Source organism: Euprymna scolopes, chromosome 9 (assembly GCF_053919585.1).
Source record: "Euprymna scolopes isolate OS-2025 chromosome 9, ASM5391958v1, whole genome shotgun sequence".
Lineage (NCBI taxonomy): Eukaryota > Metazoa > Mollusca > Cephalopoda > Sepiida > Sepiolidae > Euprymna > Euprymna scolopes.
The window spans coordinates 167,978,863-168,005,414 of NC_136490.1; the positions used below are offsets into that span (position 1 = coordinate 167,978,863).

At 38.9% G+C, this 26,552-nt stretch overlaps 1 protein-coding gene and 1 pseudogene across 1 annotated transcript in view; both read right to left on the reverse strand.

Annotated features, from left to right (window-relative positions):
* LOC145284974 (cardioacceleratory peptide receptor-like) overlaps positions 1-26,552 on the reverse strand; it is a 478,373-nt gene that overhangs the window by 380,321 nt on the left and 71,500 nt on the right. The window lies entirely within an intron of this gene.
* On the reverse strand, positions 1,048-1,185 carry LOC145285257 (U2 spliceosomal RNA; annotated as a pseudogene).

Sequence of the window (26,552 nt, forward strand, 5' to 3'; positions counted from 1 at the left end):
TAAATATAAAGTCTACGATTATCAAAATATCACGTTTAAGCGTATTTAAGAGTACGTCTTTATGCAGAGTATGTTTTTATTATTATAGAGACTATTCTCTATTGATTATTACATTGAGCCTAATATATAAGATACTGAAATCCAAACAAAAGTTTATACTTGCTTTGAGTGACATCAGCTAGAAATCAAAACATCCAACTTCCAAATTTTAATGATGTTTGGAAGCAGACAATGGCCGACATTTTTAAAATTGCTCATTGTCCGTGAAATCAAAAACAAAGTGGTACTTGTGAATTACTTGATGGGATTATACTCAGCAGGTTTACCGTTCGTCTCAAGCCAAAGAAATCATTATAAAAATTATAATTGGATTCAATTTAATTAGTATTCTGCAGATCAGTGTAAGATTTTATTAAAAAGTAAATGTAATTACAATTTCACTGAAAAGCGAGAACCAGATGATACTTCGTTTTAGTAGAGAATGAAATGAGTTATTCAAGATGTGTAATTACAAAGCTGATAGAAAACTCTCCATTTCGACAAAACACCGCAATGTTAAAGTAGACATTGGAATCAAATATTCTTTCTTGAAAGAATATTCAAAAAAGGCTAAAAACAGAGTGCAGTTTTCTATTTTTAAGTGTTCTGAATATGTAAAAATGCCTAAAATCTCAGTGATAAAATGTATTGAAGATTATATGTTGATGATGTTTCGAGGTTTTGCAAACTAAATTACAGGCACGACATATCGATAAATGAAGTAGGTACTAGTAAAAACAAGGCCGATAACAATTAGTCGCGTGCTCTCGTGTAATAAATGAATGCGTGAATGTAGGATTGACATAAAATTCTTAAAGTGACCGAAAAATGGGCTGAGATGACTTAAATAAATAAAAAGTAAATGACTTAGAATGACTAATGAACTAAAGAATGAATTGAATGACCTTAAGAATGACTTGAATGCTTAAAAAATAACTGGAATCCTTCAAAAACAACTTGAATGATCTGGAGAATGACTTGAATGGCTTTGAGACTGAGTGGTTGTAAAGGGGGTTGATCATTTTACATTAAATTAATATAGAAACGTGATCCCCCACTTTATATCACAAAGTTACAAACATAAGTACAACATGTATTAAGAACAGATATTACACTTGATCTTGGCCAAAAGGCCGAGAAAAGTGTATTTATTTGTTCCCCCACCGAGCAAATTAGGCACAAGGCCGATTTTTAATGTGAGGAGTTAAGGGAAAATGGGGACCAAATCCCCGGGGAGTAGGGGAGCTGGATAGTGACAAATGGTATGAAGGGTTGCCCCTACATTGACCAAGGTCTTTTATGTGGGGTTGGTATTTATTTGCTCCCCCACTCGACGATCAGATCCCGATCCGGAACAGATATCCCTTCGCGGACTCACTTGAGGCGTGTGATCCATATGACCATTCTTGCTACTGCTAGGATCGCCAGAAAACCCATTCTTTTCTCCCTAGACAGCCGCGGATCAATGTTCTCCGCAAAGTATGACTCGTCGATTTCAAGCAGGCGCGTGGCATCGATACGAGCTGCTACCGCAGTGACCCATGGAACGTCTACGTAGAGTGAACGGTTCAGAAAGACCAGCCTCTCTGCGTGCTTGTGACGCAGGAGATCGGGCAGTCTCAAATCTCCCTCGCTCGGATTTCGAACACAGACCTCTCTGCAAACATAATGCTTACCCTCGTTCCACAAAAGTGAGTCGAGGTGCTCCTATAAGCTGATTCGTTTTTCTGCAGGGAGGGGAAGTACAGACAGACGGTAAAGGATTAGTTGAAAGACGTATATAGCACACACCTCCGCCCGACCCTTCAAGGACAATTTCCTTCGAATCCAAGTCTTGACAGAGGATTTGACCTTGGTCTCCACTTCCGCTTAGTTTTTCTCCAGCTGGAGACCACTTCCGAGCCACACACTTAGGATCCGGACCGGGCTGTCGGCCCAACTGAAGATGTCTGGAAGCGAATTCACTCTGGTCCAGGCACCCAACCGCAGACCCACCGACTTACTGCGATGGTAGACGACCCCCGTAACTTCTTCGTATCGAGTGAGCGCCTCGATGACCGCTTGAATGTCCGTGGGGCAAGACACGAACACGGTAACGTCATCGGAAAACACGGAAACCCTGGCTTGTGTGCTTCCAGGGAGAGCTATCCCGCGCAGGACTGGTGTAGTCGCCTCGTCCCTTAACTTGCAAAGGAGAGGTTCCAGGACGTACAAGAGAGGCAACAGCGGACAACCCCGTCGCACCGACCGGGATACAGCGAATGACTCCGACAGCTTACCGTTGATCTGCACCGCTACTGTCGGTCTCTTATACAGAACAAAGATCCACTTGCGGATATCCGGATTAAATCCGGCGGCCTCCAGCACAGATCCCAGGAACCGATGGTCCACCCTATCGAAAGCCTTGGACTGATCCAAACTGATCAGCGCGGCCTCGGCGTACACTTCTGTCTCCTCTATAATCGTGCGTATCAGATGAAGATTATCCTGAATCGATCTCCCCTTCACAGCATAGCTCTGGTCTGGTTCGATCAAGTCAGTGATGACAACCTGCAACCGATTCGCAAGAACCTTGGCCAAAATCTTTAACTCAATGTTTAGCAGAGCCAAGGGCCTGAAATCGTCTAAATCTTCCTCCCAACCATACCGTTGACATTTCCTCAGCAATGTGATCACTCCCTTGGTCACCTATCCAGAGATGGAGTCCTGAACAAACCAATGGTTGAACATATCCTTCAGAATAGGGACCAACATGGGCGACAGCCTCAAGTAGAATTCGTAGGGTAGACCATCAAGCCCCGGGGACTTGTTGCAGCCGACCTGCTTTCAACACAGTAATGATCTGCCAGCTTCCAAACTCTTCGACCCTGAGTCTGGGTAGTTGGGTGAAGCGCTCCGATAGATGCCTTCGAAACTCCTTGCAAATCTCCCGCGTCGACATGAGGGCGTGCCCTTCCAGGTTGTTTACTTTTCGAATGTACCCATCCGAGCCGCGCCTTAGAGCAGCCTTACGCTCAACAGCGTCTACATTAACAGCCTCGTTCGAGACTTTCATTAGCCTAGCCCTTACTATCTGGCCCTCGTACAGCTCGCTAGACAAGCGGTTGAGGTCTTGTTTAGCTAGCGCTGTCTCTAGGGGGTCCACCCCTCAACCGCCTGGGTCAGCCTATTCTCTATACGCTTCTTGGCTTTAGCCTTATCTAACGCGAGGCGTTGGCTGTACTGGATCGAGAAGCGTCCTTGAGACTAACCCACCACTTACTCGCGATAACCGCCCCCACTAATGCCCGTTGGATTATCTCTGTAACCTTCAACGAGTAGTCCACCAGCTCCAACAAGGTGCTATTGAAATTCCAGTATCAGGTCAGTCTAGGCCTAGAGCTCAAGTTCAGACGGGCCATAACTAGTTTATGGTCCGAGTGTCCTAAAAGTAGAACGTGGGGCAAGATAGGAAATCTAGATCGCCTCTTCTAACTAACATCCGATCCAAGTAAGTACTTTGATAGGAAGGCGTATTAGGATGCCACATCCACATCTCCCACCCCGGGTGATCCAGGCGAAATCTGTCGACTAGATCGCATGAAGCCATCAGGTCAGACAGACTGCTGTCGCACGACGCCGACCCGCTAGTTCCCCCCGACCTTATCTATCTTGGGATCCAGTATGGCATTCCAATTAAGAATACCCTCTCGGGATCATCTATAAAACCCTCCACCCGTCGAAAGAAGGAAGCCCTCTCCACAGCGAAATTAGGCGCGTAAACTGCGACTATCCGAAACACACTTCTATTAACGGCAACATCGACCACAATCGCCCGCCCGTCCTCGTCCGCGTGAACAACATTCACCGACGCTGACAGGGTGCGATTTACTAGCAAGGAGATTCCATGACTATAGGTATTGCCATATGCTGAGTAAACATCGTAATCGTTCACCAGCACCTGACAATCCCCGTCACAAACAAAGTGGGTCTCCTGTATAACGACAATATCTACCTTGAGTGGCACCAGATCTCTCAGCACGCGCGCGGCCTTGCTTCGACATCTGAGGCCCCTCACATTATAAATAGCCAAGTTTAAAGCGATGGTCATCTACCTTATTCAGTGTCACACACGGACCTGAAGCCCTGGGGTGAGGACGGTCAGTAAGTCTTCAGAGGGTACTCCATTCTTGGCCACGCCTCCCACGTCAAGGGGGAAAATTAATTTTAAAGCCCTGTAGAAGGAGGGGTTAATATGTACAGGGACTCTGCCCTCGCATTTAAAAACTAAATTGTTTAGCGAAGGATGCTCCTGTCCACCAGCTGCTGGCCTGGGATTGCATCCTTCCTGGAATCCTTGTTGACCCTAATAAATGTGGTCAACAAGGGAACGTCCTTGAACTTGGTTGGGTCGGTGACATTATCGCCACCAACGTAGAGAAAGTTCTTTAGCTGTGTATAACGGGCCTTCTGCTGGCCTTTCAGTTCTGTTGTTGGCTGCAGAGGGCCCGTCTCACATATCCTTCCTCCTGGAAGGAAGGGGAGTCTCTTTGTTCGCTCCGTGCGAATTGGTGGAGTGGGTTTTTCCTTGACAGGAGGGGCAGTGGGTGCAGGGGGAGTGTGGGATGTTGGGGTGTTTGGTGGCGGGGGAGGTGGTTTTTTGGGGTCGTTACTCGATCTTTCTGAGGATGGATTGCGTGGTAGTGTTCTTGGGTGTTCGGGGAGGGAGGGAGGAAATTGATGTTTGGGGGAGTGGGATTTTGGGGGTTCAGCCTCGGCTGGTTGGATATTGTCTTTGCGGGTGGGGGTGTCTCCCTTGGATCTCCTACCTTTCCTCCTCTTCGTCGTTCTCTTGATGCCTCTGTTGTGGTCTCTTCTGTGTCTGTGACTGTCTCCACACCCTCCGAGGCGATCTCTTCCTCAGAGTCTTGAAGTTTCCTCTTGTTTGAAGAAGAGGGCGCCTGAGTGTTTTTTGGTTGGGTTTTGGTCGTTATTGGTTTGGGCAGGTTTTTGCTGGGTTTGCCCTTCCTTGTGACCGTTTCCCAACCCACTTCTGCTACCGGGTCGGAATTGCCTACGGCTGGGACTATGTCTAGGGCTGTGGCTTGTACATCTGCTGGGGTTTTGACGGGTGTATTGGTTGGGACTTTTCCCTGGGGGTTGGCTGGTTGCCTTTTAGGGCAGTCCTTGGCCATGTGTCACCTCAGCTGGCAGTGCCAGCAGTGAGGTTTTCTCCCCTCCACAGTCAGCGTCATAGTCTGCTCTCCTAACTTGAGCATGGCTGGAACGTTGTCAAAACTGTCCTTGCCCAGGACCATCCGAAATTTGTAGTCCCCGGTGAAACCGTTGCGTCGACCGCGGGCTGGGCCGACTGCCTCCACCTCACCGTACTGACTCAGTATGGCTCCGACTTGTTTTCCGGTCACATAGTGTTATATCGTAGATTATATGAATAACAAGTCGTTACTGGGGTTGTACAGAAAGGGTTTATTTAGGTAAAAAGGTACACACATTTCTAAGCGTCCATTGACAGCTTAGTACTAAATTCTGTCTCCCACGTGAGGAGAGTTTGCTTGTCTTTTTATAGACGTAACAGTTCAATCAATTTGAGGGGTGTTGGATCAGTCCATTATATCACCTTCCTCCCAAGCTAAATTCTTCCCTAGAATTTCGCTTCACCATTTTTTTCTTTTTTGACTTTGTCCAAAAAATTCAGTTCTTTTTCTTTTTCTTTCACTTCTTAAAATTTGCGCTGGCGAATTTTTGGGTTTTGGAGAGTGACTTGTATTTTCAGTTACTGGTGCTTCCTTTTTTAGAGGCTCTATGTGAAAAATGTCATACAGTACTTCCATCGGTACTTCATTGTTTTAACTATTTCAATGTATCGGGGTCTGAGTTGGTTTATATGTTTTTTGTGGGAAAATGTCTGACCTTTTATAATGTAGACCATTCTTCCAATTCTTTTTGAGATTATGCCTTTTTCCCAAAAACTCTTCCCTGCCCGATAATTGTTGAAAAAAACTTTATCCCCGTCCTTGTATATCTTGTATCGTCCATTATCTTTTACACTTTTTTTTTACTTTTTTACTCGGAATTAACCGGTCAAACACAGAGCGCACTTTTCTGGCAAACATTATTTCCGCTGGGGATAAATTTGCATTTGTATTCGGATTAGGCGTTATCCTGTACACTGCTAAAAATTTCTGAAGACTTTTTTCTTCAGTGTCGATGTTATCGTTCTTTTTTAACACTCGTTTAAAAGTATCGACAAATCTTTCAGCTTGTCCGTTAGATCGAGGGCTATAAGTTGGTGTTGTGACATGCTCTATGGCCAGTGACTCACAGTAGATCTTAAATTCTTGACCTTTGAACATGGTGGCATTATCACTAACAATTGTTTTTGGTACGCCAAAACGCCCAAATACCTCGTCCAACGCCTTTATTGCGTTTGCCGCTGTAGGATGTTTGAATTTAAAAATTTCTGGCCATTTCGACATGCTATCTACTATTACCAGGTAATAATATCCTTTTAGAGGTCCTGCGTAATCTATATGGATCCGCGTCCATGGTATATCTGTTTTAGGCAAAGGTTGCGTCTTAATGGGCGGCGCTTTTGCTGCTAGTTGGCAACCCTTACATAATTTTATCATTTTTTCTATGTCCTGATCCATTCCAGGCCAGTACGTATATGCTCTCATTAGTGCTTTCATTCTGGAGATTCCAGGATGTCCCATGTGGAATTCTTTTAAAATTCTCTTCTGTAATACTTGAGGTATTACCACTCTATCTGCTTACATTAGAGTTTCATCGCACTTTGAAAATGGAAAAACGGTTAATCCTTTCCTCTTCTTTTCTTTTTGTCCCACTTGTTTTTTTATCTTGTTAATGTATTCATCTGTTCTTGCTGCTTTCTTTATTTCCTCAAGTGTTACCGGAAGTTCTCTAACAGTATTTATTAATATATCTGTTAGTTCATTTTCTTCTTTTAGTGCAGCTATAACAGTTTCTTAAAGTAATTCAGTTTTATTTGGGATCAACCTGGACAAACCATCTGCATGTGCAATTTTGCTGGATGCTAGGTGTTTCATTTTAAAATTGTAGTTTAACAGAATCATGCTCCATCTTTGTAACCTATTAGCTGTATGAATAGGAACTCTTTTTTTGGAACCAAAAATCGATAACAAAGGTTTGTGGTCCGTTTCCAATATAAAAAATCTTCCATGGATGAACCTATGAAATTTCCTCATGGCGTATACAATTGCCAGACCTTCTTTTTCTATCTGACTATAATTTTTTTCTGCGGGTAGCAAAACCCTTGAGGCATGAATAATTGGTTTAGTCGATCCATCTTTGAGTCTGTGTAGTAGCACAGCACCTAAACCGTATTCGCTCGCATCTGCTGCTACAATTAATTCTTTTTTCGGATCGTAGTGAGCTAGTGCTAAATCCGATAACAGACATTTTTTAATCTTTAGGAATGCTTCGTCACATTCTTTTGTCCAGAGCCATTTTTTATTCTTTTTCAATAATTCGTTTAAATGTGCTCTTAGTTCATGCATATTTGGGATATAAGAATTATAATAATTTGCTAGTCCCCAAAATGACTGTAGCTGCACAATATTTTCTGGTCTAGGAATGTTTTTGATTGCTTCAGTTCTATTAGGATTAGGTTTTCTACCATTTCGATCAATCACTTGTCCCAAATATTCAATTTTGTCCATCCCAAAATTACATTTTTCGAGAGCCACTTTCAATCCATAGTTTGATATTTTCTCGAATACTTTGCCAATGTGGATCTTATGCTCTTCCACATTTTTACTTCTTATAAGGATGTCATCTAGATAAGCCATAGCAAAATCCACACCTGCTAGCATTGTATCCATAATTTGCTGGAACAAATTTAGGGCTACTTTTAAACCAAAAGGCAAACGTTTTAGTGAAAATAGTCCTTTATGGGTATTTAATGTAAGGTACTTAGCACAATCTTCCTGGACTTTTACTTGCCAATACGCTTCAGACAAATCAATTTTTGTAAAAAATTTTCCTCCGCTTAACTTCGAAAAAATTTCCTCTGGGGTAGGAAGCGGGTAGTTATGCTCCTTGAGACAATCATTTAGACCTGTCGAAAAGTCGCGCATACCCTGATTTTATTATTTTTCTTCTTAACGTAAACCATGGGTCAAGCCCATTCAGAGTAGTCCACTTTTTCTATTACTCCAATATCTTGAAGTCTCTTTAATTCTTTCTCTATAGTTTCTAATGCTGAATATGGAACCTTTCTTTTGGGTTTGAAAACTGGTTTAGCCTTGTCCTTTAGTTCAAATTTCACCTCCGTTTTCGTGCAGCAACACAAACCTTCAGAGAATACCTCTTTAAAAAAATTTTTTAATTCGTCAATAAACTTTCCTGGTAGTTTAGAATTTTCTAAACCCGCCAGACTTATTTTATTGCAATATGAGCTTATGGGTTTTTTCCATAAATTAAAAAGAATCATTAAGTCTATACCGAACAAATTAGAATTTTTCCCCGGTACGACATATAACTTGGTTTTCACAGAATTCTCCTTAAGAGACACATTGGTAAAAAATTCACCCTTAAATTTTAGTTTATTTCCAGACACACTTCTGGAAATTTTTTTTGTATTTTGTAACTTTGGAAACCCAATTTTCTTCCAAGTTACTTCGTCAATTATACTTATGTCGCTTCCCGTATCTAGAAGAAAGTTCACATTACAGCCATTAATTTTAATTTTAATATATTTTCTTTTATCACACCTAGACTCATTTTTAGAACCAATGGTCTTTATTTCTGCTTTTCGGTATTTTCCTTTCCTGCATACCGTTGATTTATGGCCTTTTTTATTGCATTTGTTACATATTTTGTATTTAAAGTAACAATCTTTAGTGAAGTGGTTTTTTCCCCCACATGTCTTACAGGATTTTTCGTGTGCACATTTCATCACCCTTTCCATTTTTTCCATATTTTTTTCTTCAAAATTTTTTCCTTCGATGCTTGTATTGTCCTGCTTTAAATTTAACAGTTTCTGACACTCTTCCGTAACTTTTTGTAACGTTATTTCTGTGTCTTGGTTCATAATGGATAATATCCTTGAACGAATATCCTTATCTTTCGAGGCTGTTAAACCTTGCACAAAGATTAGACTTTTAAACATATCCTCTTTGAGGTATTTTAATTAAAAGATTCACAATGAGCATTCACTTTCCCTGCATAAGTAATTAAATCTTCGTCCTCCTGCTTCGTGATATTTAAACATTTATAACGTGTATAGAATAGACTATCTCGTTCACTGAAAATGTTTGACAATATTTTTATTGTTTCACTAAAAGAAATCTCTTCAGGTTTCTTTGGCAGGATAAAATTCGTCTACTTTGTATTTTCCTGAGATCCAAGTTTTTGAAGAAGAAGGATAATCTTCTCTTCGTCTGTCCAAGACTGACATCTCTTAGCAAAAATATTTTCGTATCTCCGAAAATATGCCGGAAAAGTTAACCCATTTGTCGGCTCGTATACAAATTCGGATAAAGAATTTGCTATTCCTTCAGGAGTGAAACGACAGTCTTTCTTCTGCGTTAAAATACTCTGTAGTATTTCCCTTTGCTTCAACTGCTGTTTCTGAAGTAATTCCATTTGCTTTTGTTGTGGAAACAATGCCGATTGCATAGTTCTAGTGAATTCCGCTAACTGCTCCATGTTAAATTTTTTTTTTTTACAAAACCACACAATTAAACAAAAGATTAACTCATATGTCCTATAAATTCAATGAATTAAAAGCACAATGTCCTTCCGAAGAGAAGAGAAAAAAATACTTCCAGCCGAATACAACTTGAAATGGACATTTTTCTTTTAAATTTCTTTTCAAAAAAATGTTCGCTTCAAAATGTCAATTTCTTTTTTTTTTTTTAGGACTGTAACCGACTGAAACACTTACTTTTTAAATGTTGGCTCTGTCGAAGTTTTTCCTTTTCTCTTCTTTGGATTTCTTTTGTTTTCTGCTCGTTAATCTTCTTGTGTGCTTATTCCTTCGCTTTGTTTTTTAGTGAGTTTCGTTCGAATTCTTCGTCGCCAGTTGTTATATCGTAGATTATATGAATAACAAGTCATTACTGGGGTTGTACAGAAAGGGTTTATTTAGGTCCATTGACAGCTTAGTACTAAATTCTGTCTCCCACGTGAGGAGAGTTTGCTTGTCTTTTTATATACGTAACAGTCCATTCATTTGAGGGGTGTTGGATCAGTCCATTATATCACATAGCATGGGACGTTCAGTACTGAGACAGTGGTGTTCCTCCCGCCGAGATATACTGGCTGGAGCCGAATGTTCCTGCTTCTGTGTTCGGTCCTGGCCAGTCTTTTAGCATCCTCCTGGCTGAGGAGCAGAATGTCCCACATGACTAAACTCCTCCTGCATGTATAGCCTGCTGGAATGTTCAAGTCAATGAGGATTTCCACCATGGTGTCTTTGTTGACACCCGTTAAACTCCTGGTCTGGAGGTCGGAGGTGATCACGGAGAGAACTCTCTTTTCTAATTTATCGATGTCCTGGAAGGGGTATGATGGTTGTTCCCTCCGTGACATCCTTGTAAGCTGAGTTGAAGAGTTCCCTCTAATCCTCGGGTGTCATCTGCTCCAGCTCCTGAGGGCCCCATGCCGTATTGACATCCTGTTTGGTGTTGGACGGACTGGGGAGGGGATCGGCTTCAGCTGCCTTTTCTTTCTGCTGCTGGCTCTGTTCTTGCTGCTGCTTGAACCTTTTGCTTGGGGCTTACTCTGGCCAGTCCTCCTGTGATGTCGTAGATTGGTTTTGCCCCGTCTTCTGGCCCCTTTCCTTCCTTTTGCCCAGAGATTTAGTCATGGGATTTCTCCCATCGGGCTTTATTGTCGGTGGGTTGGTTTTCGGAGCTTTCGGTGATGTCGGAGTGTTTTGGGGAGCTTTGGGCGGCGGAAGTGCCTTATATTCCCCCCGAGAACCTTTAGCGATTCCAAAGCGTCCCTGAAAAGCACTTGGGTCTACGAGCAACTCCGTCTTCATTATCTTCCCCTTCGAGCGTTGGGGAGCTGCCCTCATGGGGAGTAGGTGCTGAGTGACTCGATGAGGGCTGGGAGACTGGGGGTGCCACGGGCTGTGGACCACCATTATTGCCTTCGGCCTCCTCATTTTCAACTTCTCTCTGTTCATCTGCCGGGAGGCTGTTCTCGTGAGGAGCAAGAGTGGTGGGGTCTTCTCCGGCGGACGAGGATTGAGGTGGAGGGGAGTTCGTTGGAAGTGGTCCCTCGGAAAGATGCCTCTTTCCCTCGTCAGCCGCCTTTCTGGTCCCCTTCATCTTGGGGTTGTCCTCTTGGGGAGCCTTGGTGGGAGTGCTTTCTTCCGACCGACGAGGATTGAGGTAGAAACGGTATCGCAGGACGTGTACCACCCAATCGCACCTCGTTCCCTCGTCAGTCGATTTCTTGAATCCCCCGTCTGGGGAGTGGCCCTCGTGGGGAGCCGAGGCTGGATTGGTTGCCCTCCTGATGTTGGACCTGCCTGGGTCGCCGCGGACTGCAGCCCTACCCTGGCCTTCTCCTCCTCTATTTCGTTCATGGTGGGTGCTCCCTCCGATGGGGAGTATTCGAGTGGGGCGATGTGCCACATATGAGGTGGTATACGCCTTTTCCTGGGCATCGTGCAGAAAAAACTGAACCGACCGCTGACGCTGACCAAAGTGTAGCAGGGGAGAAAAGAAAATGCAGGGAAATGGGGAGGTGGAGGTTAATGGGTGAGGTCAGAAGAGAGAAAGTGGATTGACCTCCCCTCACGGGGATGTCGGATTAGTCAGCTCAGATCCCCCGCAAGGGGGGAGAGCAGCGAAGGAAGACACAGTGGGTGCTAGCGGGTCAGAGTGCCGCGTCACAATTAAGAGAGTGAAGGGATAGACATCTCTGACCAGAGAGGGGAGCAGAAACGAAGCATCCGCCCTATTACGTCACCCTGCCCGCAAACAACCCGAAGGAAGCGAGAAAGAGAACCCGGTCTGCTCAATCCACTGGGAGCAGCAAAGGAAGACAAAGATTGGGCCTAGCAGGTCAGAGTGATGCTCATGCAATTAAGAGGGGGGAGAATAGACCATTTCAACCTGAGAGGAGAGAAGAAAACGAAGTACCCAGGTCGTGTCTACCAAAGAAAGTGTTGTCGGTCCCGAGAACAGCAAACTCCCAAAGAAGGGATCGGTTTTCGGGTCCAGACTACCACACAATGGCGTCGGTCCTGGGGGAGGGAAAGGGTCCAGACTCCCCAAAGAGGAGGTCGGTCCCACTAACAAAGGTTAGTAAAGTCACAAAAGTGACCAAAGTAAAGCCTTAAACTTGACAAGTAGGTCAAGTGGCAGACCTATTGAAAAAAATCAAAAATGAGTAACTGGGGAAAAGATACTACACTTTGATCTTGGCCAAAAGGCCAAGATGGGTAAGACCATTTATCTTTCCCGGTCTCACGGCGGTCTCACGTTGTCAACGACATTGGATACGGTAATTGGGCGAGGGTACTCGGGATCGATGCGAGCCGTCACCTCGCTGACATACGACCAGTAATGGTGGAGTTCACGGCAATCGAAGAAAGCGTGATCAGTCGGTTCTACGGCCGTTGTCCCGCAACGGGGACAATCAGGCGACTCCAAAAACCCAGAACTGCATTGTATGTTGTTAAGTGGAAGTGCATTTCGGGCCAATCGCCAGGTTAGAGAGAACTCCGAATTGTTCAGATGACACGAACCTGGCACCCAACTCCACGGGGAGCGGATCTCACTCTGCTACCAACCCAAACGCGCGCATAGTGGGTCGTCGGTAGCTACCTTCACTAGATCCCTGTGGAGTTCCCTATGGGTAGCAGTCACAAGGTCGCTGGTCCTTGGTAGTCGTTTTAGCGTGGCTCGACACTCTTTCAGGAAGGCTGAGTCTCCCAGCGGCCTGCGACGACTCTCGATAGCGGGGTCGAGAATGAGGTCTGGGAAGGCGGCATTAACCACGGGGTGCTACGGTTGGTCATCCTACATATAGTGGCTAAGGAAGGCCAGCCTCTCAGCGTCTCGATGACACTTCAAGTCCGGCATAATTTTGCAAATTAAATCGCCTTTGTTGCGATTGTCTTATATCTGACAATGTTATTGAAACCTCCTTAACGTTGTTTAGTACTATTGTCATCGTCATTGCGAAGTGCAGCTATAATGTAATATTCGAAAGGTTACATTTTCTAGATAAAATATTGATAGGCCATTTAAGTGTCTAATTTGTTTCGATGTAACATGTATTCCGGTTTAAAGTTATAATTTAATAGAATTTAGTCCTCTTTTTGTAATCTGTGTAAAATGCACCTAAAATCCTTTCTTTGGGTTGAAAATCGTAAGTAAATTTCTGCAGTTATGTCGTAGCGTGAAGGGTCATCAATGTATGCACCTATGAATTTTAGCTATAGAAAAAGGGTATTTACAGCTTAATTCTCAATTTGTGAGTATTGTTTATCGGCGGTTGACAGCGTTCTAAAAGCATGTGCGATCGATTTTTCGTTCATGTGGTATTAAAGTCAATAGAAATGTTCTATGAACTTGCTTCGCTCGCTACGCTTATACCCAACGTTGTATTGATGTGTTTTAGAAAGAAGATCTGCTCTTAATGTATCTTTGATCTTTTCGAACGCCGCATCGCAAGTGCTGGGCTTTCCTGTCTTTAATAATTCGTTTAACAGAGCGCGTCGGTCGTACATATGCTTGATAAAAACCTGGTAATAATTTGCTGATCAACGGAAGTTTTAAAAGGCTTGTAGATTATTGGGGGCCGAATGTTGTCTGATAACTTTAGCTATTGGGGAATTAAGTTCTCTTCCGTTTCCGTTTAATATAACCGAAGTATCTAATCTTATTAATGAAAAAATCGCACTTCGATTCTTTTTCTTACTATTGTAATTTTTGTATTATTTCCGGGGCTGCTCTGTTGATTCACTATTTATTATGAGGTCATCCAAGTAGGCCGATGCAAAGTCAAAACCAACCAGCGTGATGTTCATGGTTTGTTAAAAAATGACCAACGTGATATGGATCCCGAACACAAGTCTTTTGAATTTGTATAAACTAATGTGTGTCTTTACATACAAACGTTTTTAGCTTTTTTCTGCTGTTTGGACTTGTAAATACGCATCACTGAATCATATTTTGAGAATATTTTCCTTCCGTTGAGTTTTGTAAATACCTCTTGGAAAAGGGTGATGTTGGTCTCTTAATACCGTATTTTATCCTGTATAATATTACGCAGACACATATATTTCTGCCGTGAGGGAGAAATATACGTGTCTATGCAATATTTATACAGGATTATATACGGTATACGGGGGGCGGCGAAAGAGATCCTTATCAGAACGGATTATTAAACAACGAATGAAAACGGCCAACCACACACGAAAGAGTACATTTGTGCAAAAAAAACCAGCAAGGCTTAAGAATCCACCAAGGCCGGATGAAATGGCTGATGCGAGAGAGGTAGAAACAATGTGAAGGTGCAAGACCTAGTCAAACGACGGAGGAATAGGGCTAGGAGTCACACCACAGTTCTCAGACTCTCCAAGGTGAAGTTTCTACTCTTTTATGCATGAAGTCAAGAAAATTAATTAAAACTTGGCAGAATTTCGACTGCGATATTTGCGATTTATTGCAATTAGCTAGGCAAGCAAGCGTTCAAATTTAATTAAAATATAAGATCACAATTATCACAAGCATTGTATCCAAATTTGGTTATGTATTTTAACTTTTTTAAATTTAAAACTCCATCTGTTATTTATTATAATATTACTATAGTTTACCTTTAAGTTAAAATTCATCATCCCCATACGACAGTGTTCATAATTTAAATTAAATCCGTCCTTTCCTCACGTATTCGTCATATTTTAAAGTACTTTCATTAAAAAATACTCTCATTGCTGAACGAGATAAAATTTTTACAAGAAATTCCATCCTTTCGAACTAACTCAATTAGTCAAGGATAAAAAGGAAGACCTGCCATTTTCACATTTGTTTAAGAAAAACAAATGGATGACAAGGGCGAGTGTTTTTTTTTTAAATTAATTTGGTTGAATAAAACGACCAAATAAATGAATACACTTGATAAGAAACAAGCAATTTTATTACATTATTTAGTTTTTTAAAAACATGCTTTCTTTTCATTGGCTGACTCCCAAATGGGAAGAAGAGCGGGGATTATAAATTCTGCAATAAGAACAGCAGCACGAAACTTACAAGGTAGCGACCTGAACGATCGGATAAAGGTCGGGTTGGCTGTCGAGCATATCTGATGAGATTTCGAATGTATTTAGCGATGTTTGATTTTTCTTTATGTAGACAATCGACGCTGCTGATTCTCTAATCCCAATTTTCGATAAAATGCGTGTATTCTCTAATTTGTCCAGATTTATTCGTTTAATGTCACGAATAGAACACTAGTTCTTTTTATTTTTTGAAATTAGATCCTGATAAAAATATAATTGTAATGATCCTAAATTTTAAAACTGTTTATATAGCCTGTACCAAATAAGTTCTCGTACCTATTTAACTATGGGATATTTTTATTGTACTGTTAAAGTTTAGTGATAACAATAATAGGCCAAACATTCTTATTTTTCCAGTCACAGTGCAAGGTGAGGTTTTCCTGGCAAATCAGTTTATTAAGTTTCTTTTACGTGTGTAAGTTTATTATAGAAAGATTAGACCCACTATTAAACTGTAATTTAACTGTTTTATTAAATATTCTAATAGTTATGTAAATTTCGTCTGACCTTTCGTTGGATCGTGTATGTCTGATATTATTTTTGCTTTGATTTGCTTCTACAATGCGAATATTTATATCAAGTTTACCACTATTTTAACATGTTTTATTCCGAAATGACAAATTCTTTTTAAACATGATTCTTCACATCTGTAACATGGTCTCAGATATAGTTTTCTTTGTTTCTGTATGTTTTGCTTGTTTTTAAAATGTGGGTAATCATATTATTGTTCTCCTTTGAAGGGAATCCTTTTCTTAATTATACTGAAAATGTAATTGTACATAATCTATTTTCTCTTTTTTTTTTTTCAGGTAAAGATTTTTGGAGTTACACTTTCGCTTTTCACGCTTACAATTTCGTCAATTATCCGCAGGTTTCTGTAAGGCATGATTGAGTTCGCTTTAGAATTTAACGTGTACCCGTATTCTTATTTCGACATTCTTTGCAGACACTTCTTTCTTGGGCGTACTTGTCGCATTTAAAACCATCTACCGACACTTCCAGTAATCTAAAGTTGTTGCAGTCATTGGTTACAACTGATGCGAACTTCGTCATCAGGCTTAGCGAAATTAAGATATTTTTACCTTATCTTGAACAACTATTGGAGCTGAAATATTTAAATAGTAAATTCAGTGTTTCTACGGACTCTACACCAGTGTTTTGTTAGACAGAATGCAGTCCACGCATCTGCTGTGTTCTGTAGTTGCTTATTTTCGTAAAAGTTGTCAAAAATTTTTCTTATCAAACCACTTTTCGCAATCGACATTGAAAATGTCTTTATACCATCGATTAAAGAGTTAAACGTTTTTGCTTTATTGAAAACATAGGTAAAAGCTTTTATAATATTTAAAAAGGAGTTCTACGAAAACGCTGAGGGTGCTGTCAGTGGGTGATTTATTTTTCGCTTTACTCAAGAAATAGTTGTTTTTTTTCTGAAGTCCTTATTCAATTTTCGTTGTTTTTTTTTTTGTAAAACTTGTTCCATTTTTTTTTTTGTAAGGGAATAAGCTTTTACTCAGTTTTCTGATTGTGTTGGATCTGTTGTTTTCGTTGTTATTATTCTTGTTGTGACAAGCTTTCTTCTGGTTTCTGCTTAGGATTTATCTGGACTTTTATTATCTGAAAGAAAATATTCTTGAAATCACCCATCTGTAGAGTTTTTAAGTTTTTTTTTTTACAATAACGAAATTTACTTCCTCGGACAAAAATGTCCATAATTTACCTAAAAAAAACTTGCAATTTTACTAACTATAGTTGTAATCTCAATAGAAAAAATGATTGAAAGTATGCTCACGGAATCTTACATCCGTCTTGTTCTATTTGCTGTTAACCACTTTCCGTCTTTTTTCTTGCAGACTTTTAAGGTCGTTAATTCATTGAGATGCAAATGAAAGAATATCCATCTACACGCCCTCGTGATACTTAAAGATCATCTTACATAACATTTCCAGCACTTCTAGGAACAGATAACACTCACTGCACGGCTAGAAATACCTAGCATAGATTACGCAGCTAGACACCGCTAGCACACACAACACGAATAGATATAACATGCTTACACTACACATTTAGACACAGCTAGCCCTTCAAACACGGCTATAGACAATTATCTCTTAAATCAGCGAGACACAACTAGCCTTTCAACCACATTTAGAAATAACTATCTCTTCAAACATGGCTAGCACAACTTGGCCTCAATGCAAGGTTAGACACTACTAGCCCATACAACACGACGATGTTAATCCTAAAATAACTCCGTATCGGATTGAAACTTATTCTCTTCCTTAAACGTGCACATCTCAAAAGTCTGATTAGAATCGCATTTTAATCGTTTGAGTTTACGACGAGAGTACTTTTCATAAAGTCCAATAGAATAATATTTCCTTTTAACGAGGACTACATTTTTCTTAAAATCTAACCAAATCTCACTAAATTGTAGTTTAATATCCTTATTTAACGGCGACTACACCTTTTTTTTTTATTAAAGCCAACCCGAATTGTATGTTAACATTTTCATTTTACGACGACGATATTTTCAGAAAATGTAACCGAATCATATTTTAATCTCTTCATGTAATGGTTTTGACACTTTTCATAAATCTCAACAGAATCGTATTTCAATCTCTATTTAACAATGAAAGTTTAAAATTAAATGTACAAAATGCACACAATAATGATGGTGGGTGCGTTTTAAAAACATAAACACACAAAGTTTCGATAACAGCCTGTCTCTCAAACTATTACTTTTTTTCCAATTTCTTCATGCAAAAATAATATTACATACTTATTTTCATTTCGTCTTTTGATTTAGTTTTCTAATTTGACAATTTTTACTTGCAACATTTAAGTTGAGTAATTTTTATATTATATCATTTATCTAATGTTGTGAATAGTTAATACGTTAAAAATATGTTCATAAAGTATGAAGTTATTGTTTCGGACCGTAAATTGCCGAACTTTTATAAAACAATTATGCGGATACATTTACAGACTAATTAAAAGACAAAACACTTTTTGGTTTTCTATTAATTCTGACGTGCACTTACTGTACTTTTCTTTGAATGCGATTTAAAATTCCAATGTATTTTCCCCCTAGTTTTATTTATTACATTGTTTATTTACAGCACAGAAAAGCTAAGATGTTAGAAATGTGTTTAAAAATAAAAACGTTACTATTTCAGCATCATTCGTTAATAATATTGGATATTATATAGTTTACAGACTATGCTAATTGTATAAGAGTATTTTTAAATTAAATTTAATTTTTACGATATGTTTTTACGCCCTGAAATGTTTTATCTGTAGATGTGCATGCCTAAACAAATAGTAATTCGTATTTTGTTTACCAACCGTGTTATTTTTATTCATAGGATTTTTCACGTTAACTTCAATTTGATGCTATATTTTATTTATTTATTTTTTTTTTTTATTTATTTTTTTTTTTTACACAGTGATCACCACTTATCAAGGCCCGGAAGCCACTCAGGGATAAGGGTTATTGCAAGTACATCACGTTAGTGAGGAGATTTTATGAAGTGTTTAATTAGGGGGGCGGTTCATTAGGAATTTGTTAACATTAGACTTGAAGACATCCAAGTTGTAGTCCGGAGGGAAGCAGGCAGACAGAACAGAGTTCCACAGGCGTGCAGTTCTAAGAAAGAAGCTTTGCTCATGAAATCCGCGTTTTGATTTAGGCACAGATATAGAGTGGGGAAAATTTTATACAGTGGATTCAGCTAGACGGGTGTTTCTCGTGAAAGTTTGGCGAGGGGGGACCAGGGATTGGAGCTCAGACGAGCACCTGCCATGAAAATAACGATAAAACAAGGACAGGCTCGCAACGTCTCTTCTGTGGGAGAGGGGTTGCAGGGTAGAGAAAAGGGCATCCCCCACTAAACCACGAAGTCTATTTTGTACTCTGTCAAGGCATGATAGGCTGTTTTTGGCAGCTCCTGCCCAGATATGGCAACAGTATTCCATCCTTGGCCGTACTTGGCTTTTATATAGATAGAGAATTGCATCAGTAGTGAGATATCTTCTGGAGCGGTAGAAGGATCCCACCATCTTTCCTGCGACCTTGGCAACAGACTTGATGTACGTGTTCCATTTCAGATCAGGAGTAAAGGTCAAACCCAGAAGCTTGTCAAAACATGGGGCCTCACCCAGACGAGAGCCATCCATCACAATTGATGCCAGCTGGGGATCAGAGCGTTGATGATGTAAGGATAGGAGTTTGGTTTTAGATGCATTAAAGGTAACTAGCCACATCTTCCCCCACTGAACCACGCGCTCGAGATCAGAGGAGAGAGAATCCGAGAGAACTTCGTCATTTACAGCCTTTGATGTGTTGCCGTAGATGGTAGTGTCATCAGCATAGATGTCAACGAATGATTTAAGTATGTGTTTAGGGAGGTCATTGAGGTAGATCAGGAAGAGAGTTGGGCCGAGGATTGACCCCTGAGGGACTCCAGCATTTATATTGCAGGCCTCCGACTTTTGTCCATCTACCACTACTCTTATGAGCCTATCGGAGAGAAATGATTTAATGATTGAGAAAACATTTCCAGTTATACCGTAGCTGGAAATCTTTAGTTAATTGTGTTAAGGATATGTTAAAAATTGCAGTACAGTTCATCAATTATAGGACATTAACATGTAATCTTGTAAAAATAAGAATAAATAAGAAAAATCTCCCTACAATTTATATGCATGCGTAACCGGTACTCTTGCAGTGTACTACCCGTCCTGGAATAATTTTATTTGTATTACGCATTCTTCACATGTAAACTATTCTCGATGCTCACTTTACAATTAAAAAAAATTGCAAAAAAATGCCTCGTGGTTTGTTTACTGCAGAAATATGACCAAATATGGTCCCTCCTTATTTCTCTGTCTAAGAGTACTTCCTCTGCTCTGAAAGTTCATAGATTAACAAATCATTTCTTCACAATTAAAACGTCAATTTTACTTTTTAATACTCTGTTAGTAATTAGACGCAAGTTGACCTTTCCGTTCAATCACCGGCTTATTCTAATACAGAACCATAATTACTCACAACAAAATTATTCTTCATCTAATGAAAGTTCAGCAACGGAAATAGATACAGTATAAAAACTAAGAACAATTGACACAGTAAACGTTCCTGTCTTCGTTCCTACAGAACAGATATGACATAGTTCGTAGCCACAGGACCCGATGAAAATATCCGGGAAATTAAATTAATATCTTCTTAACTTTGACGGTGATTCGTTACGTGAGTTATACACAATATGTGATATTTGCTTTTCGACAAACTAAATTCTACAATTAAATTTACATTATTAAGTTACCATAGAGAAATCACGTTTTGGAAGAAATGAGGCGTTTGCTAATAATAGTTGACAATTTTCTCTTCATCGGGTATGCTATTGCTCATAAGCAAGCATCATAAATAATTCCATACACACACGCACTGATACTATATATATATATATATATATATATATATATATATATATATATATATATATATATATATATATATATATATACACTAATCACTGACAATTTCTCAGATTGAATATTAGACTAAGTATATATATATATATATATATATATAGTATCAATAAGATAAGAAAATGACAACATAAAACTATATAATGGTGTACACATATATATTGATTTAGTCAATAAGTATGATACAGTAATAAAGTGTGTCATCATTATTGAAAAAATAAATAAATCTGTATATATCATTGTATAATTTTTATTGTCTTTTTAAATATTTTATTGATAGTAAATATAATCTCGAAAACAATTTGTTGAGCTTTGCATTAACCTGATAATCTCCTCATAAAGAATTGATCTTATTCCTCTTATTTTAACTCATATATATATGCATGTATATGTATATATATTTATATATATATATATATATATATATATTAATGAAAACTAAAGGATGTAGTGTTTACCTGATTTACAAATTGGTAAACTTCAAACTAATATAAATAACAGTATTTATATGTAGAAAATGTATTAAACCGAATTAAAAAAAAACTCAATGCGAAATAGAGAGTAGAGCTTATTATAAGAGAAAGAAAATTAAAACTGTAAGTTGAATTTTACAATCAAAATTTATTGTTCGACTGAAAACTTCAAATAACAATTTACAAAGTCCTTATTCCGCGGAATTTCTAAGAATGCTATTCTTATTATTCTTCTCATCAGAAAACATAAAGAAATCAGCAAATTATATTTGTAGCAATGCTAGAATTTGTTAGTTAAGGCATTAAGTGAAACCGCAATTTATTGTAGTTATAAATTGCTAATAAAAAAGAAATGAAAAAAATAATGGGTATGTAAAAAAGTAGTATAAAAACAAACCGCGCATAATATTTCGTTAATCTAAAATGAAAAATAGTTCTTTAGATAGAATGTATTCCAAAAGAAGTCCAGCGTGACGATGAATATAATCCGATTGAAAAGTTTTCAAAAATCCGATTGGAAAGTTTACAAAACAGCTGAAATAATGAAAACTGTGGGGTTTTTTCGGCCAGTGCAGTAGTCCAAAGAGAAGCCTACCCCTAGTCAAATGGGATCTAATAGTAAGAAGAAAGAAATCCAAAATGAGAGCCTTCATCCTCGGCTTAACAGACTGAGCATATAGCTCCCTTGCATATTTTATTACTATTTTACAGTGGTTGCTGGCAGTCCTGAAAGCAGTTTTAGTCTCAGTACATCTATTACGTTGGTAGCTATGGAAAAAGTGATTCGGTCTATGCCTACAATTAACTATTCGTGTTACAGAATGGATTGAGACAGAGAGAGAGAGGTGAGTAAACGTGGAGTGTAGACACGTTTATCAGCACCGAGGGTCAGCTGACCAGATTACGTATGAGTGACGTGGTCAGGTTGGCTGGATCAGTGAGACTGGATTTGGGCTTTGAAGAAGACGGACGGCTTAATAGCTGTTCCCTTCCCTTCACTGGGAGTGGGGGACGCTGACGTGTTCAAAGCAAGCAAGATTTACTTCCATATTCTGTGTCGACATCTGGGAGGTAAATAAAAAACTATAAAACCTATTCACCGTCTTGGAGTGATAAATCTTCGTCTAACAGGTACCAGTCTCCGGCTCAAGAGAAGATGAATTCCAGCTGGATCACATCGACGACACATGAAGTAAGGTATGTCGAAGAAAATGCATGTAACACACACACAAAAGCATATGAACAATTAGAGATGAAAAGACAAAACCGCATATGAAACTAGACGATCATACGCACACGGAATCTCCTTTCATTCTAATAATAATCATTCCATGACAACAAATACAATTATGGTCCTCCCCTTTTATGTTATACACCAAACGTCAATTTGGTGCCCCTCTATGATAACCCTAGTGATAACTTCAATGAGAACTCTATGTAACATTCGGTAAGGTCTAATACTATAGAGGGCACATCCTTTTTAAACATGGAATGCAGAGGTAGATCAGATATAAATGTACGGAAGCCATCTCAGTCTACCATTATTATCATTTGTAATCATTAATATTATTTTTAATTTTATCGAAGTTATGTTTATTATTATTACAAGTAAAGTGATATAGCTAACAGCATTTGCATACTAATATTTCATGTGTTGTAAAGTTAATATTGAAATATATATGTGGGTGTGTGTTTGTGTAAGTATATATGTATATAATATATATAATTATATATATATATATATATGCAGTCATCGATATACAGTCCTGTTTCGTTGTATCACAACTCAGCAGTACCGCTAGACTAGCATCTTTCCCAAGCCAAGGATTGAACCTAGAACCATCGTGTTGACAGTCGGCAGTTCTCCCACTCGACCATGGAATCGACGCCCGTAAATAACTCGTCGGAATGTCTATTTAAATAGACATCCGCCACCACCGTTATAGTGCTCAAATCGCCTGTTCGTAAACAAACAATATATATATATATATATATATATATATATATATATATATATATATATAGGTATGTGTAAGTATATATGTATATGTGTGTAATATATATATATATATATATATATGTTTGTGTGTGTATACTGCATTACATCATGTTTATATATATATATGTGTGTGTGTGTGTGTGTGTTTGTTTGTGTGTGTATATATATACTGCTTTACATCATGTTTTTAATTTTTCATTTACTAATATGATTTTTTTCACTCTTTTTAACATGACTCGTCTGCTCGATTATTGGTATCAACAACTGTGTATTACACCTTATTTTCTTCTTTCGTTTTCCCATTTTTCTTTTCTTTTTTTGTGCCTTCACCTTTAATGTCTGGGGTTTATATGTTGCACAACAACTCACCCTCTCTCTCAAAATGTTAATATGTTTATTTAGAAACAAATTCAGCTTCCTTATTCTTCATTTAAGAACACGTTTTCCTCTGTGGAGACAATCTTTTTACGTCATCTGACGAGGACTGATGGTTTTAACTAACCATTTGTCCGAAGCATAAGAATGTCCAGTGTTGCGACCTTGTAGATTTGTTTATATTGTTATGTCTTTATTTATCTTATGATGAAATACAGTCTTAATTAATTTTAAATTCTAATCTCATATTATATTATACTAGCAAGACCCGTTAACCGGCATTGCCCGGTGGTAACATTCCCTCTCCACGTAAAAAATTAAAGTACGGTTGGTGTTTGTGTTGTAATTCAGTAACCAACCTCCTTATGTTAAGAATGACAATCGCAATTGACACCTCCAACCTACCTATGTAAAAAACGGCTTTAGACATCCTATTTTGTGAGTGTGTGTGTGTGTGTGTGTGCTTGGTAAGAAATTAGTCCGAAATTTAAGGTATGAAATAATAAAAATAAATTATTTAAGTTTGTGACCTATTTGGATAAAAACTCAAGAAGAAAAATTCAGTAACAGTTAGAATAGATTAAAGTACGCACAAATAGTTTAAAACTTCGATGGTATTTTGCATTATGATTTATTTCTGTGGAAAAATGAAGAAGGAAACATTTAATAATAGTTAATCTCCGTGCGAGTTATCCGGAAAGAAAAATCTATAAAAAGTAAGTAAACCTCTTTAAAGAAATGTAAATAGCAGAGCTTACACGTTCGAGGCAAAGAAAAAAAAAGAAAAGAAAAAGAAATTACCAGTATTAGTGTGGCGCGAACGTATGACGGCAGAAGGACAATGAGATGTAGGAAAAACAAAGAAACCTCTTAATCGATTTAGCCATAGTGGAAGAGTGACAATAGGGTTTATGAAAACAGTATTTCTACATAAACGAGTGAATGAATTTTTTTTTAATTACATTTTCACCCCAAACAAGGCAAATTGCCACTTTGGTGTAGGGGGCTACTATCAGGGGCAACAACTACTGGGGTACTATGTAGGGATTTGGGTTGTTGGGGAAGCAGGGACCTGGAATGGAATTCCAGAGTCTAGCGGTTCTGGGGAAGAAACTATTGGAGTAGAAAGATCTTTTACATCTAGGGATCTCTACAGTGTGGGGGTGGGATTTAGCAGCTTGTCGGGTTTGTCGAGGGTGCTCACGTCGTGGGAGCACAAGTGATTGCAGTTCGTCAGAGCATTCACCACTAAAATACTTGTAGAAAAGGCAGAGGGATGCAACATTTCGACGATGGGACAGAGGCTGAAGCTTAGATGCCAGTTCAGGTCCTATCAGGTTTGCGACTCTCTTTTGAACCTTGTCAAGGAGCGAGAGACTAGTAGCAGATGCACCAGCTCAGATGTGACAGCAATACTCCATACATGGGCGAATGGTGGCCTTATAGAGGTACAGGATACTTTCGGATGTTAGTAGTTTTCTAGCACGGTAGAGAGATCCCACCTTTCTTGCAGCAGCCCTGGCAATGCCTTCAATATAATTGTTCCAACTCATGTTTCGTGTGAACGTTAGGCCAAGGAGTTTGAAAGATGGACTCTCAGATAAAGAGTCGTTGGCCATTGCTACAGGTTTCTTGTAATTATTGAATTAAACTAGTTTAGTCTTGGAAGCATTGAACGCGACCAACCACTTTTGTCCCCATTCGACCACAGATTGGAGGTCTTCCTCTAGTGTTCCTGCCATTTCTTTAGAAATGTGTTCATTCGTCTTCCTGTCGTGCCTGCCATAGAGTGTAGTGTCATCAGCATATATACCCATCTCAGAGGCAATTTTGTCGGGGAGGTCGTTTAGGAATATCAGGAACAATAGAGGTCCAAGGATAGAACCTTGGGGCACCCCCGCATTTATATCATATTGTTTAGATGTACGACCGTCGAGGACAACCTGGATTTTTCTCTTATCAAAGAAGGATTTAATTATGTTAAGTATTCTACCAGTGATACCGTATGATCTGATTTTCCTGAGGAGACCCTCATGCCATACCCTGTCAAAAGCCTTAGATATATCTAGAGCTACTGTTCTGTCCTCCACCGCTTTGTCCAGTGAATGGTATATACGTTCAGAGATCACAGTTAGGATGTCTGCTGTGGAACGGGCTTGTCTAAATCCATATTGTTTGTCAGTCAGAAGTTTAGCATCTGTAAGATGATGGACTAGAGCATGGTTAATTAAGGTCTCAAATATTTTGGCAAAAAGTGGGAGGAAGCTAATGGGGCGATAATTTCTCTCTCTCTCTCTCTTTCTCTCTTCCTTCATTCCTCCCTTCCTTCTTTCCTTTCGTTAATGATTATCGTTTATTATTAATTCTCTGTAACCCTATATTGATAAAAAGCGAATAAAGCGGGTGATTCACGAGTAAGCAAATGAATAATATAAGTTAAAGAATAAGTTAAAAGTCTAAACTAAAAAAATAATTTCTTTTATTTGAAAAATAAATCTTTGTCCTTAAATGTTTCCTTACAAAAAAAGGTAAAGAAAAAAATAACACCGGGGAAAAACTTATAATTTAATGTAAAAAAATGTCAATATGATTTTTTTAATTGGTATAAACTGTTTCAGGAATTCAAGAAAAAATAAGGGGCGGATGAAATCATGAATATAAACAATTATAATGATAATATGTGAAAATAAAACCAGTATAGATAAGAATTTGTTTATTGCTTATTCATGGAAAAATATAAAATCTGTGATTCGAGAATGTGTTTTTAGGTTAGTTTATTTGTGATTGTTCTGTTTTTTTTGTTTTTGTTTATATGTATTTTTTTTTTCTAATTGTTGTTTGTTATGGATTAAAACGAAGTAATTTAATTTGAAAACGAAAAAGGTCA